General features: G+C 45.0%; 1 long non-coding RNA gene across 1 annotated transcript in view; it reads left to right on the top strand.

Annotated features, from left to right (window-relative positions):
* The window catches only part of LOC142290741 (uncharacterized), a 62822-nt gene that overhangs the window by 44069 nt on the left and 5195 nt on the right, over positions 1-13558 (top strand). The window contains exon 2 of the long non-coding RNA XR_012750379.1: positions 12053-12098. This is a non-coding gene — a long non-coding RNA (uncharacterized LOC142290741). The remainder of the gene's footprint in view (positions 1-12052; positions 12099-13558) is intronic.

Here is a 13558-nt window from a genome sequence, read left to right on the forward strand (position 1 = left end):
TCATTTTCACAAGGGAGAAAAGAGAAAGTGCACCCTACAATTTATTGTGCATTTTCTCCTGAGTACGCTGATACCCCATATGTGGTAAAAATCAATTGTTTGGGCACACAGCAGGACTCGGAAGGCAAGGAGCGCCATTTGAATTTTTGAACGCAAAATTAGCTGCACTCATTAGCGGACGCCATGTCGGGTTTGAAGACCCCCTGAGGTGCCTAAACAATGGAGCTCCCCCACAAGTGACCCCATTTTGGAAACTAGAGTCCTCAAATATTTTTTCTAGATGTTTGGTGAGCACTTTGAACACCTGGGGGCTTCACAGAAGTTTATAACGTTGAGCCGTGAAAAGAAAAAATTTTTTTTTTACTACAAAACGGTTGCTTCAACTAGGTAGCTTTTTTTTCCACAAGGCTATCAGGAAAAAATGCACCATAAAACGTATTGTGCATTTTCTCCTGAGTACGCAGATGCCTCATATGTGGTGGAAATCAAATGTTTGGACACACGGCAGTGCTCGGAAGGCAAGGAGCGCCATTTGAATTTTTGAGTGCAAAATTAGCTGCACTCATTAGCGGACGCCATGTCGGGTTTGAAGACCCCCTGAGGTGCCTAAACAATGGAGCTCCCCCACAAGTGACCCCATTTTGGAAACTAGAGCCCTCAAATATTTTTTCTAGATGTTTGGTGAGCACTTTGAACACCTGGGGGCTTCACAGAAGTTTATAACGTTGAGCCGTGATAAGAAATTTTTTTTTTTTTACCACAAAACGGTTGCTTCAACTAGGTAGCTTTTTTTTCCACAAGGCTATCAGGAAAAAATGCACCATAAAACGTATTGTGCATTTTCTCCTGAGTACGCAGATACCTCATATGTGGTGGAAATCAAATGTTTGGACACACGGCAGTGCTCGGAAGGCAAGGAGCGCCATTTGAATTTTTGAGTGCAAAATTAGCTGCACTCATTAGCGGACGCCATGTCGGGTTTGAAGACCCCCTGAGGTGCCTAAACAATGGAGCTCCCCCACAAGTGACCCCATTTTGGAAACTAGAGCCCTCAAATATTTTTTCTAGATGTTTGGTGAGCACTTTGAACACCTGGGGGCTTCACAGAAGTTTATAACGTTGAGCCGTGAAAAGAAAAAAATTTTTTTTTACCACAAAACTGTTGCTTCAACTAGGTAGCTTTTTTTTTCACATGGGTATCAGCAAAAAATTCACCATAAAATTTATAGTGCATTTTTTCCTGAGTACGCAGATACCTCATATGTGGTGGAAAGTAATTGTTTGGGCGCATGGCGGGGCTCAGAAGAGAAGGAGCGCAATTTGACAGCAAAATTGGTTGGAATCATTAGCGGACGCCATGTCACGTTTTGGATACCCCTATGGTGCCTAAACAGTGGAGCTCCCCCACATGTGACCCCATTTTGGAAACTAGACCCCTCAAGGAGTTTATCTAGATGTTTAGCGAGCCCCAAGGGGCACCACAGAAGTTGATAATGTTGAGCCATGAATACAATTTTTTTTTCTCATTACAAAACTGTTACTTGAACCAGGTAGCTTTTTTTTCACAAGGGTATCAGGAAAAAATGCACCATAAAACGTATTGTGCAATTTCTCCTGAGTACGACGATACCTCATATGTGGTGGAAAGTAATTGTTTGGGCGCATGGCGGGGCTCAGAAGAGAAGGAGCGCCATTTGACAGCAAAATTGGTTGGAATCATTAGCGGACGCCATGTCACGTTTGGAGACCCCCTATGGTGCCTAAACAGTGGAGCTCCCCCACAAATTACCCCATTTCGGAACTAGACCCCTCAAGGAATTTATCTAGATGTTTGGTGAGCCCCTTGTACCCTCTGGGGCTCCACAGAAGTTGATAACGTTGAACCGTGAAAATTATTTTTTTTTTTTTTAACCACAAAATTTTTGTATCAACCAGGTAGCTTTTTTTTTTACAACGGTTTCAGGAAAAACTGCGCCATAAAACGTATTGTGCAATTTCTCCTGAGTACGCAGATACCTCATATGTGGTGGAAAGTAATTGTTTGGGCGCACGGCGGGGCTCAGAAGAGAAGGAACGCCATTTAACTTTTCAAACACACAGACGCGGTACAATGTTCGGCCGCTGCAGGATGCACGGTCGGATGAGATACAAAAAGCGTTGGGGATACGGAAAAAAAAAAAGTCACGCCAAAAATTGAGCAGGGATGCCGATCCGTTATCTGCATCCCTGATCAGAGCTTGGCGGGACGCACGGACGGACGCGATACAAAAAGCGTCGCAAATACGGAAAAAAGTCACGCCAAAAATTGAGCAGGGATGCCGATCCGTTATCTGCATCCCTGATCAGCGCTCGGCGGGACGCACAGACGGACGCGATACAAAAAGCGTCGTGAATACGGAAAAAAGTCACGCCAAAAATTGAGCAGGGATGCCGATCCGTTATCTGCATCCCTGATCAGCGCTCGGCGGGACGCACAGACGGACGCGATACAAAAAGCGTCGTGAATACGGAAAAAAGTCACGCCAAAAATTGAGCAGGGATGTCGATCCGTTATCTGCATCCCTGATCAGCGCTCGGCGGGACGCACGGACGGACGCGATACAAAAAGCGTCGCAAATACGGAAAAAAGTCACGACAAAAATTGAGCAGGGATGCCGATCCGTTATCGGCATCCCTGATCAGCGCTTGGCGGGACGCACGGACGGATGAGGTGTAAAAATGGACAGGATACAAGAAAAAAAAAAAAAAAAAAGTTATACTCACAGTACCAGGAGGATCACTGACCAGAAGAGCTGCAGAGGAACAAGAAGGCAGTGAGATGGACAGCTTTACAGGAGCAGCAGGCAGGACGTTGAACAGATCAGCAGAAGGACCCAGCGATGGAGGCAGATGTGATCGGGCCAGTGAAGACCTCGGACGACCCGTGAAGGCAGGTAAGAGGACGTCGGGGGGGAGCAGAGGGGGATGGGGGGGGGATGGGGAGAGGGGGGGCAGATGGGGGGGGCAGAGGGAGAGCAGAGGGGGCGGAGAAGCAAAAGCAGAAGGAAGGAACCTTGGAAGCAGATGACAGAGGAGGCAGGCAGAGCGCGTGGGGAGCAGATCGGGATGCCGGGGGGCAGATCGGGGCGTAGGGGGGGCAGATCGGGGCGTAGGGGGGCAGATCGGGGGGGGCACGGGCAGGGGCCTTCACGGGAGCGTGCAGGGGCCTTCACGGGAGCGCGCAGGGGCCATCGCCGAAGCGCAATACTTACCATTGGAGCAGGCGCGGTGACAGCAGAGGCGGCGTCTGCGGCGGCAGCAACGGTGGCGTGGTACCAAAAGTACCAGCCACACCACGCTGCAGACATGTTGGGGGAGGGTCCCCAGACCAGGACAGGCCTGGGGAGGGCGGCCACCTCCAGATCAGACCGCCCCACTGCACACTGATTGGAGCGATTGCGCGTCATAGCACGATCGCTCCAATCAGTGCTGCAGGGGCTGGGGGCGACATGTTTGAGGTCCACCTATGATATGCTGCAGCAGCTGCGGCATCTCATAGCTGGATCTCACAGGATCGCACTAATTCCGGCATTATTTTTGCCGAAATTAGTGCGAACGATGTGGTGGGCGGTTCAGATTTGAACAGCCAATCACATCGATTGCCTATGGGGGGTGGCGATGCCACCCCCCCTGGGGTCAAGCAAAGGTCCCCTGCTGTAAGAAACAGCAGGGGACATCATTTGAAAGCCGTTGCTATGGCCACGGCAATCAAATGAAGTTTAGGCAGTAAAATTACGTCCCTGGTCGTTAAGTCACGTTAAAATAGGACGTAATTTTACTGCCCGCGGTCGTGAAGGGGTTAATATCACATTACAGGTTATATGACATTATCAGAGTTAGCTGATAACGAAGCAAAAACTATCACATATCTGAATGCAAAAGTATTATGTAAAATGTATGCACACTCATATGGAAGGCTAAGTTCACACTTGCGTTGTTTTGCATCAGTCACAATCAGTTGTGTGACTGATGCAGCGGATTCGTTGCAGATAGTGGCACAACTGATGTGACTGATGCTGCAAAAAAAATCCGATGTTTTTTTTTTTTACTGTTTTACCGGCGGCTGGCTTTTTGTTCTCAAAAGCCGGCCGCTGGGCGATCAACTGATCGTTCACAGCTGGCCGCCAGGCGATCAGCTGATCATTCACAGCCGATCAGTTGATCGTTCCGGCCGCTGGAACTAGAACTTAATTTACAGTCGATCATGTTTTTTTACTGTGCGCATGCTCACAGTAAAAAAAGATCTGCCGCACACAAAAAACGTTACATTCAGCATTGCTCCCGCCCGACGGTCAGTCAATAAATGACTGATCCATCACGCGGGGGATGCAACGCCATCAGTCACAATCCGTCGCTAATAAAAGCCTATGGGGAAAAAAGTCAAGGCGACGGATTGCAACTGATGCAAAACAACAGAAATGTGAACTTCTAAGCCTAACACATCCAATGTATCTTAATTACAGCATAGAATATTAGTGAAAATCAAAGTTAGTTGGAAAAGCAGCATTATAGCACGATTCAGATATGCTCCAATATCAATCAAAAGATATGTATTGAAGGGGTTTTCTCTTTTTTAAAATGATTCTCAATGAAACCAAAGTGGGTAAATTAAAAAAAAATCCTGTATTCATCCCCCATACCATGACCACTCCTGTACAACATATACTGTGTCCCCTGCTAGTCTCGAGGTATAAACATCTCGTGACCGCTGATGCCAGTCAGTGGCCACTGATCAGCTGCAGTCTTTACAATACATTGAAAACTAAGAAATACTACAGCTATACAATCCTTTATGAAAAGTTCAAGCTCAATCTCCTTCTACCTAGTCTGGTTGACGACTCCCTGCTGCCGCTTTGATCTTACATTGCTCAGTTGAAGCTGCAGTTGTTCGTCGAGTTGGGTGGGCAGAAACTCATGATGAGCGCTTTTACTCTATTGGTGAATTATAATAGGACTCAAAAAATGGTAAATTTACTGTGTTATATGGATTTTCAAAGCAAGTACACCTGCCTCATCAGGTCTAAAAGACTTACCGTAGTTATTAATCCATGCAGCTTGTACTGTGAAATCTGGTGCTGATTCCCATTTTTTTATCCCAGTTCTTTGTTTCCCGTGTTGGTTCAGCAAAATGGGGATAAAGAGACAGACAAAATTATGTACTTAGATGTTTTTCTTTATTGTTTAGAAAGTAATTCAGTACTGAAAGAGGAAAATATCATGCTCAGTGTTTCCTTTTTTATCATGTTCCTTTTAAAGAGTTAGCTTTTTCACAAACTGTCCAAAAATATCTCTATTTTGGGATCAACAAAAAACAATGACATTTTATTAAGCCATGAAAAAAAATCATGCCTTTATTTAGGGAGGAGGAACTGTTTTGAACTGCTGTTTTGAAAGTGACAAGCTTCTCAACATGCTGTCCAAAATGTATCCCTATTTAGTATCAGCAACAGGGTTGCTATTTGGAAAATGAAGAAATAGTCTTTTGAAAGTAAAGAAGCAATGGCTTCTCAACTAACCTTGTAAAAGTTCACACTTTTAAGGGAGCAAAAACATGTTTGCTTGACCTGAACAGAATAAGTTTCCCAGCAGCAGTACAATTTAGCTATACAACACTTTAGACAAGCAGGATATGTGTGAGGGCATTTACCCACAGTTACAGCAGAAGTGTCAGCAGCAGCAACAGTACAGAATAGAATATGATGGCATACACAAGAAAAAGAACATCAACAGTACAGTACCACTGTAAAACACAATGGACAGGCAGATGTTGGGCTTTCATGGCTGTCTAGTAGCACTGGCAGAAGCTACACAGTATACAATTTTTTTTCTGTGCAAGCAAAGAGACGTCTGACAGTGTATAGTTAGCATGAGCAATGCCAGCTGCAGCACCTCAGTATAGATTACATGATGGATAGGATAGGATCTTGACATTGAAGGCCACAGAACAGTGTAGAACACATTGGACTGGGAAACAAGAAAATTCTTTGGTTGATCTAATCATTGGCATCAGCCATAGATGGTCAATGCCATGGTGTTTAATCTCTTTGCCAATATACTGGAGGCTGGATATGACAGTACACCCATGACAAACTTGGCAAGTTCTTGCCACTGGTCTAATCTGCTGACCCAGATGTCCATAAGGTCAGGGCTCAGGGCTGCTGCTTGAGAAAGGACACAGTCCAGGTATGATTAAACTTGGCTGCTCAGGCAATGTATCTTTGCTAAAGTGGTCCATCATGTCAAATATATTATAATTGCTGCTGCTACCTCTTCTACTTATTCTAGTGCTCCAAGTGCTGGAACTAGTGGGGGGAGCATTGGCTTTACAAAAAGCGGAGTGGGGTCTTCTAATCGCCGTGTGATTAGCCTGAGTCTTCAAAGTGACACTTTGCCAAACAAGGAACACAATTTCTCTTACTGTGAAAATTTTGACTCCCTTTCTGAAGCCAGAAAAATTACCCAATTTTGCTTTTATAGCATGGCTATTCAGTAGTCATACCATTGCTTGATGATATGCCTGTCATCCCAGAAGCAATCAAGCATACAGCTTCCCATAATCTCCAGCATGACTGAAGGCCTTGTTCGTTCACTAATCCTCCCTCTTCCTCACTGCAATGTTATAATTTCCAGTTTTGTTTTTGTCATTATTTGCATTCTATCCCTATCAACATCATAATCTTCATGTGCCAGGCATAATGTAATGTCCCCCTATAAATCCAGTTGCTGCTGCTCATACTCTTTTTATCCTCTTCTTCCTCCACATCGTGCTGCATGTAGCATGCACCTTGAGGATCCCCCTCGGCCACAGGGTGGCGATGAGCATGTACAAGTTGCTGTTCTTACTCAATTCCTTATTGCATCCTGGTGAGCATTTTTCCAAGATACATATGAAGGGATTTATATAGGTGATTCCAAAGTTCTGCCTCCTGTCAAATTTAATAGCTTCTTCAAGGGGACCTCAGCAAGTGACACGTGACCTCATAAGCTACTGGTATTGGGTTTCAAACTAACTGAAGCCCCAGTTTTCTTACTAAATCATATAATCTGCTCACACTGCTACAAATAATCTATGTGCAGTGTCGAATTCCACCAGCTTTTGATGTCACAAATTATGTGCTCAGTTATGCTGTTCTGTTTTTGCAAAGCCTTAATGACATGCTTCATCATGTAAAAATGGTTGAAATGACTAGACATCACATTCTTTAAGTGATTATATTTTTAACATTTTTTTTGCACAATTGAGGATGTGCTTCATGCATGGTGTGTGTTACTTCAGTCAAACTTAAAGCAGTCACAATGTTCTGGGGGTAATGATCTTTGCTGTTAAAGGGAAACCATTCAGTGTGAGATTTGTTGGTTGATGTACAGCTGTTTGGCTTCAGTCACCTAGCCTCACAAGCTGTAAAACTGCTTGGCAGTACTTTACCATACATGAACGAAAAGAATGAAAGCAGTGGGTAGATGCAATGCTGTTCCGTCATGTCTGTTGAGGAAAATGTGGTGGAGCTGTAAGAGGATACAGGAAACTGCCGGATGGCAGTGGAAGCAGATGTAGCTTTCAGCCACGGAGGCATCACTAACTGTCCTGGTTTCAGTGGTGCATTGCTGCCACTCAAAACATTTATCCAGTGGGCCATGAAACACATCTTATCCCTATCCATAGTTGCTGCTTACCTATCCTTGATTGTATGTTGAAGAAACAGATGTATGCTCCCAGTCATCCTTTTTCACTTGCGGAAAGAGAGAGGGAAATGGGCCTCGTGTAAGAACAATATATGGAACCTTTGCAACTCAAGAGTTCATGATAATGCTCAATTCCTCTTGCGTTGGAGACAGAAATGTGCAGTTATAAAACTGTACTAGTAAAATAGGTATGCAAAAAGTTACATATGTACTTATTTAAAAAAAATCCCCAAAAGAACATGAGAACAAATGCTAGGTAGGCATATATCCCAAAAGCCAGCACATACCACAGGGCACTGTATTTGTGTGACATTAATGAATATAAATCTGGAATAGTACAGAAAGTGAGAAGAAAAAAACATTTTTGGAGTACGCTCACTTTGTGAAGTATACAGTCATATAGGAACATCTGTAATGTTGGGATTTTTATTGTCTTTGTTTAAGAATGAAAAAAATACCCCCTTTACATAAATGAATGTAGAAGAAAAGTAAAAAGTTGTCGCTTATCACTTGTTAGCATTACAAGCCAGAAAGAACACATTCTGTTTTCTGTTTTTTCCTTTAGTAGAAGAAATGGGATTGAGGTACTTTTGTGCCACCCCCACGTCAGCAGTCGGGCTGCTCGGATCCGGATCTGCAGTGGCACGAGGGGTCTCCGGACCCGGGGGTCGTATGGACACTTCAAATAAAAGGGGATGTATATGTATGGGGATTGCTGTAGATACTTTGTGACGCCACCCACGGTGTGTGGTAATGTGGAATACCACCGCTGCTGTTGGGAGGCACCCGGGGGTGATGGGATGGCAGCTGGATGTTAACCCCTCCGTGGGTAGGGATGGATGCCCCGGGGCTCAGTGTCCAGAACACAGGGAGTGATCTAGGCCGGAGGTGGCGTGCGGGGCCGGACCGGAGAATGTTGGTGTACTCACTGTTGAATAACTGCACACAAGTCTGTTGGTAAACCAAGGTGTCAGTGGCCGGCTGCCGCGTCCGGGTGTACTCGGGTCCCACACCTGGCTGGTGTACCGATGTCCCTTCCTCCGGCACTTTGTACTTTTTCTCACTTTTGGACAACTCAATATGGAACGGGGAAGTCCACTCCCGGTGTATTTTGGTTGGGAGACGTGCCCGCGAAAACTGACCCTTGGGATTTCAGTGGGTGTTTGCGGATACCCTATCCCCTTGGGCTGCCATTTCACTCTATCTGGGCTGACACTTTGGAACAACGCCTGAAACCTTGCTCCCAGCCTTGTTAATTAGAGAAGGGGCTTACAACTGTCTTCTAACTAGGGTCCAGGTACCCCGCCTGTGCACGGTTTCCGGACCAGATCTCCGCTGTTGGTACCGGCGGGCTCCAACCCTGTCCCGTCCACTCTGGGATCTCCCGCGACCGGACTCCCGTCGCCTTTGGACACGGTCCACTGCTTGCCACCTGGCCAGTAGACCAGGGCCACTACCCTGGCGACCTGCACTAGGCACAGTCTCGACTCCCAGAGTCTGCCACTGTCACTGACAGACCCACTTCATTCCTCACTCCACACTTGACTGAACCTGAACTTAGACTTAACTGACTGGTTCCTTCCCCTGGATCCTCAAGACCCCTAGGTGGGCGCTCCCAATCCGCCTGGTCCTGCCCACTGATGTGTCCTTCTTACCCTGAGGGGGGTTGCTAGGATTTGGTGGCTGATGGGACCTGGTGTGGGAAGGTGTTGTGTGGGGTGTAGTACCTTCTGTGACCACCTGGCGGCGCCAGGGTGTCACAATTGAACTGCTTTTCTAGTTTATATTGCTTCAATAATTAAAAAACACAAAGAAATTGTCAAATTTAATTCACAGGTAGCTGATAAAGGTGACCTATTATGACTTGTCACTATCTGGTCAATTCTCACAGAGTCTGCAACTGTTGATAACACTCCTATCACTCTCTCCCCTTATCAATTGAATCTATATGACAGTCAGAAACTGCATTTTCTCCCATTTTTCTATCTTTATAGTTCTGCAGGACTTGTTTGATCTATTTTAGGATTTCCCTCCTTATTGCTGAGCTGTGTGCCCAGAGATCCTACCTCTATGCTGTAAGACACTGAAATGGCAGTTGCTTTCCCTGCCTCAGCTTTTATTCTGGCTCTGCAAGGCATTATGGGGAAGTCCGCATGGGTGCACCCTCAGTCATGTAAGCCTTCTGTGGCTGATGCAATCTTCTACAATAGGTAAAATGGCACAGGGATTTTATTATGTTGATTTGCGCTAAACTAATTGCAAATTGCTTGTACTCGTTGATACCAACATATTTCATGAAATTCAACTCAAAGACTATTCACTTTGAAGTGTTAATTAAAAAAATGTAAAAATCAATTATAAATAAATGTAATGATTCCTGTGAAAAATCTGGGAACTATTGTAACTCAACTATAGCCTTGATATAATCATGCTGCCTTTATGGATAACTTCTGTCCAGTTCTTGCATCACATGAAAATGGAGCATTTCTCAGTGGAAAACTACAGATATAATTTCCTTTGAGTACAAATACATATATTTAACTTGCTGTAGTGATTGCATAGTCCCCATCTGTAATTTCTACAAGCTACGACATAAGCTGTATGATTACCTGGCTGGAGACAATGCATGAACTCCATTCTCTGTAAACAGTAGTGCTTTGCAAAATGATCTTAATTCATGTGTTCATTTAAGTTGCTTATATAGTTTTACATTATTTTATGCCACCCTGTCATTTTACCTGTAACACTACTTTACTGTTGAAGAAAACATAATATACGTAGATTTTTTTATATTTCTTTATTGAATGAATTCAGTGTGTACTCTTGTAGCAGTTGTCATTAAAGAGGTGGTTTATTCCATAACTTACTTGTGCAAATCTAGCAGGATATATCTAAGACTAAGGCGGGCTTTGCACGTTGCGACATCGCAAACCGATGCTGCGATGTCGCACGCGATAGTCCCCGCCCCCGTCGCAGGTACGATATCGTGTGATAGCTGGCGTAGCGAAAATTATCGCTACGCCAGCTTCACACGCACTCACCTGCACTGCGACCGTCGCTCTGGCCGGCGACCCACCTCCTTCCTAAGGGGGCGGGTCGTGCGGCGTCATAGCGACGTCACACGGCAGGCGGCCAATAGCGGCGGAGGGGCAGAGATGAGCAGGATGTAAACATCCCGCCCACCTCCTTCCTTTCGCATATCCTACGGAAGCCGCGGTGACGCCGGTAGGAGATGTTCCTCGCTCCTGAGGCTTCATACACAGTGATGTGTGCTGCCGCAGGAACGAGGAACAACATCGGACCGTATTGATGGATTACGCCGACGCTGCACCGATGATACGATTACGACGATTTTGCGCTCGTTAATCGTATCATCTAGGCTTTACACACTACGATGTCGCATGCGATGCTGGATGTGCGTCACTTTCAATTTGACCCCACCGACATCGCACCTGCGATGTCGTAGTGTGCAAAGCCCGCCTAAGAACCTCTTTTAGGTTTGAAACGCGTAAGAGATTGTTTAATACTTTATAGGCTAAGGTGTAAGACATTGTTTTAAACTTTATGGATGTCCATACAACCTAGTGTTGTTTTTAACCTTATGGCATAAAATTGGTTTGTAACCTTATTTCTTGGACGTGATGCTGGAAACAACTTTTTTCTATTGCCGAAGGTTTGAGAGGTAGAGACGGAGTTTGAAGGGGGCCCGAAAATGTTGTCAGTACGGGGCCCTGAAGTTCCTGGTGGCAGCTTTGCTCGCAGTAGTGCTCCTGTGGCCCCAGCCTAAGGTCATTTATGGCAAGATCTTTACACACAATTTATTGGGGTCGGTGGAGCTTTGCGGTAGGGGGAAGTATTCAGGCTCAGCCTGGCATATGCATCATAATCTATAATCACAAAAACTGGTTAAATTCAGACAGAAATGTTCTCCGGTACATGGCTGGAAAACATTTCTGCTTCTGTCATATGGCAACTAACAGGTATTCTGTAAGGGGCACCTGTGGATTTGTTTAGTAATAAGAAACTTTGTTTTTCCTAACATTTTCATTCGGTACGTTTCCCTTTTGTAACAAATGCACACAAAATGACAGGAAATATAATGGTGGCTCTTTTGAATTAATATATCTGAGACTGAAATGCATCATACTGTAACTGAAGCATTTGTCCCCAAGCTATTACCTTTCCAAAACACTCACGTAATTGTTTTATACAAGGCCATGTTTCTTCCTAATTGTGCTTAGCAAAGGAAAATGTGTAGTCATATGTGATCCCTCAGTATGAGCCTTATGTTGATTTATGATTTTGTTACCTGTTTGTTGACTTTTATCAGATTTTTTGTCACTTCTGGATGGCATCACTTTTTAAAGACGTCAAAGGTAAGCTGGCCACAAAAAGCTATTGTATTGTTACAGAGTGTGAATAATTGATGAGGAGTCTGAGAAACATCTTTCTGGGAGAGAACATCACTGTGACTGATGAGCTATGTAAATAGACTTAAAGGGTTTGTTCAATATATAAAAAGTCTGTACAAATATCTATCTTTAATCCCCAACCACTTTTGTAAGATTTGAATATTTCCTACTAATCTCCATAACAGCTAATCCCTATAGCTGTATTCTTACTTTACTTCCTGTGACATTTCGTTTGAGGGGATTCTCAAGCAGGACATCAAAGGACGATGACCATGCAGTCACCTCCCTGAAGCTTCTATCACCTGCTTGGTTCAGGATATCACAGGAGGATGGCCCTGCAGTCACCTCCCTGAAGCTTCTATCACCCCCTTGGTTCAGCACGTCACAGGAGGATGGCCATGCAGTCACCTCCCTGAAGCTTCTATCACCCGCTTGGTTCAGGATATCACAGGAGGATGGCCCTGTAGTCACCTCCCTGATGCTTCTATCACCCACTTGGTTCAGGATATCACAGGAGGATGGCCCTGTAGTCACCTCCCTGAAGCTTCTATCACCCACTTGATTCAGCACATCCCAGGAGGATGGCCCTGCAGTCAGCTACCTGAAGCTCCTATCACCCCCTTGGTTCAGGACATCACAGGAGGATGGCCCTGCAGTCACCTCCCTGAAGCTTCTATCACCCGCTTGGTTCAGGACATCACGGGAGGATGGCCCTGTAGTCACCTCCCTGAAGCTTCAATCACGCACTTGGTTCCTGATGTCATCAGGTGATGGTACAGCGGTCACTTACCACATCTTCTATCACAGCCTCAGACTGCTGATGTCTGGAATCAATAATGGTGATAGTAGCAGAAAAGAGACCAGACAGTTTCTGTCTGCCCTGAAATGGCTTGTCATTAGGAGGTGGCAAAGCTGTCACTCACCCTGTCTCTATCACTGGTTCCTCCTGATGATCTCCTGTTCCAGGGGAGAAAGGGTGATAGAAACTGAGACTCCCTTCAAAGGCAATGTCATAGACAATAAGGAAAACAGATATAAGGATTAGCTATAGGGAAAAAGTAGGGAATTTGCAAATAAAGCAAAAGTGGTTAGGACTTAAAAATAGATATTTATACAGGACATTTTATGTATCGAACAACCACTTTGACTGCTTCATGACCAAGGACATGCCATGGGTGTCCCTTTAATGTGAGCCTGCATTTAATGAGAACTCAAATTTTTCCTCCTGATGGGAGCTGATCTGATCAGCTGACGTGCAGCTAACAGAAGCAAGTGGATCTCCGTTAACTACACCATCGTTGGCCCTGTAACGTGATCACGGGGTGTCAATGGGTTGTGATGATAGTGTGGGATCAGCTGTTGACCCCTGTCATTGTCATGATGTAGTTCCTGTGAATGCCAGCAGATTGCCAGCATTCACGGGT

The sequence above is a fragment of the Anomaloglossus baeobatrachus genome, chromosome 1, assembly GCF_048569485.1.
Source record: "Anomaloglossus baeobatrachus isolate aAnoBae1 chromosome 1, aAnoBae1.hap1, whole genome shotgun sequence".
Classification (NCBI taxonomy): Eukaryota; Metazoa; Chordata; class Amphibia; order Anura; family Aromobatidae; genus Anomaloglossus; species Anomaloglossus baeobatrachus.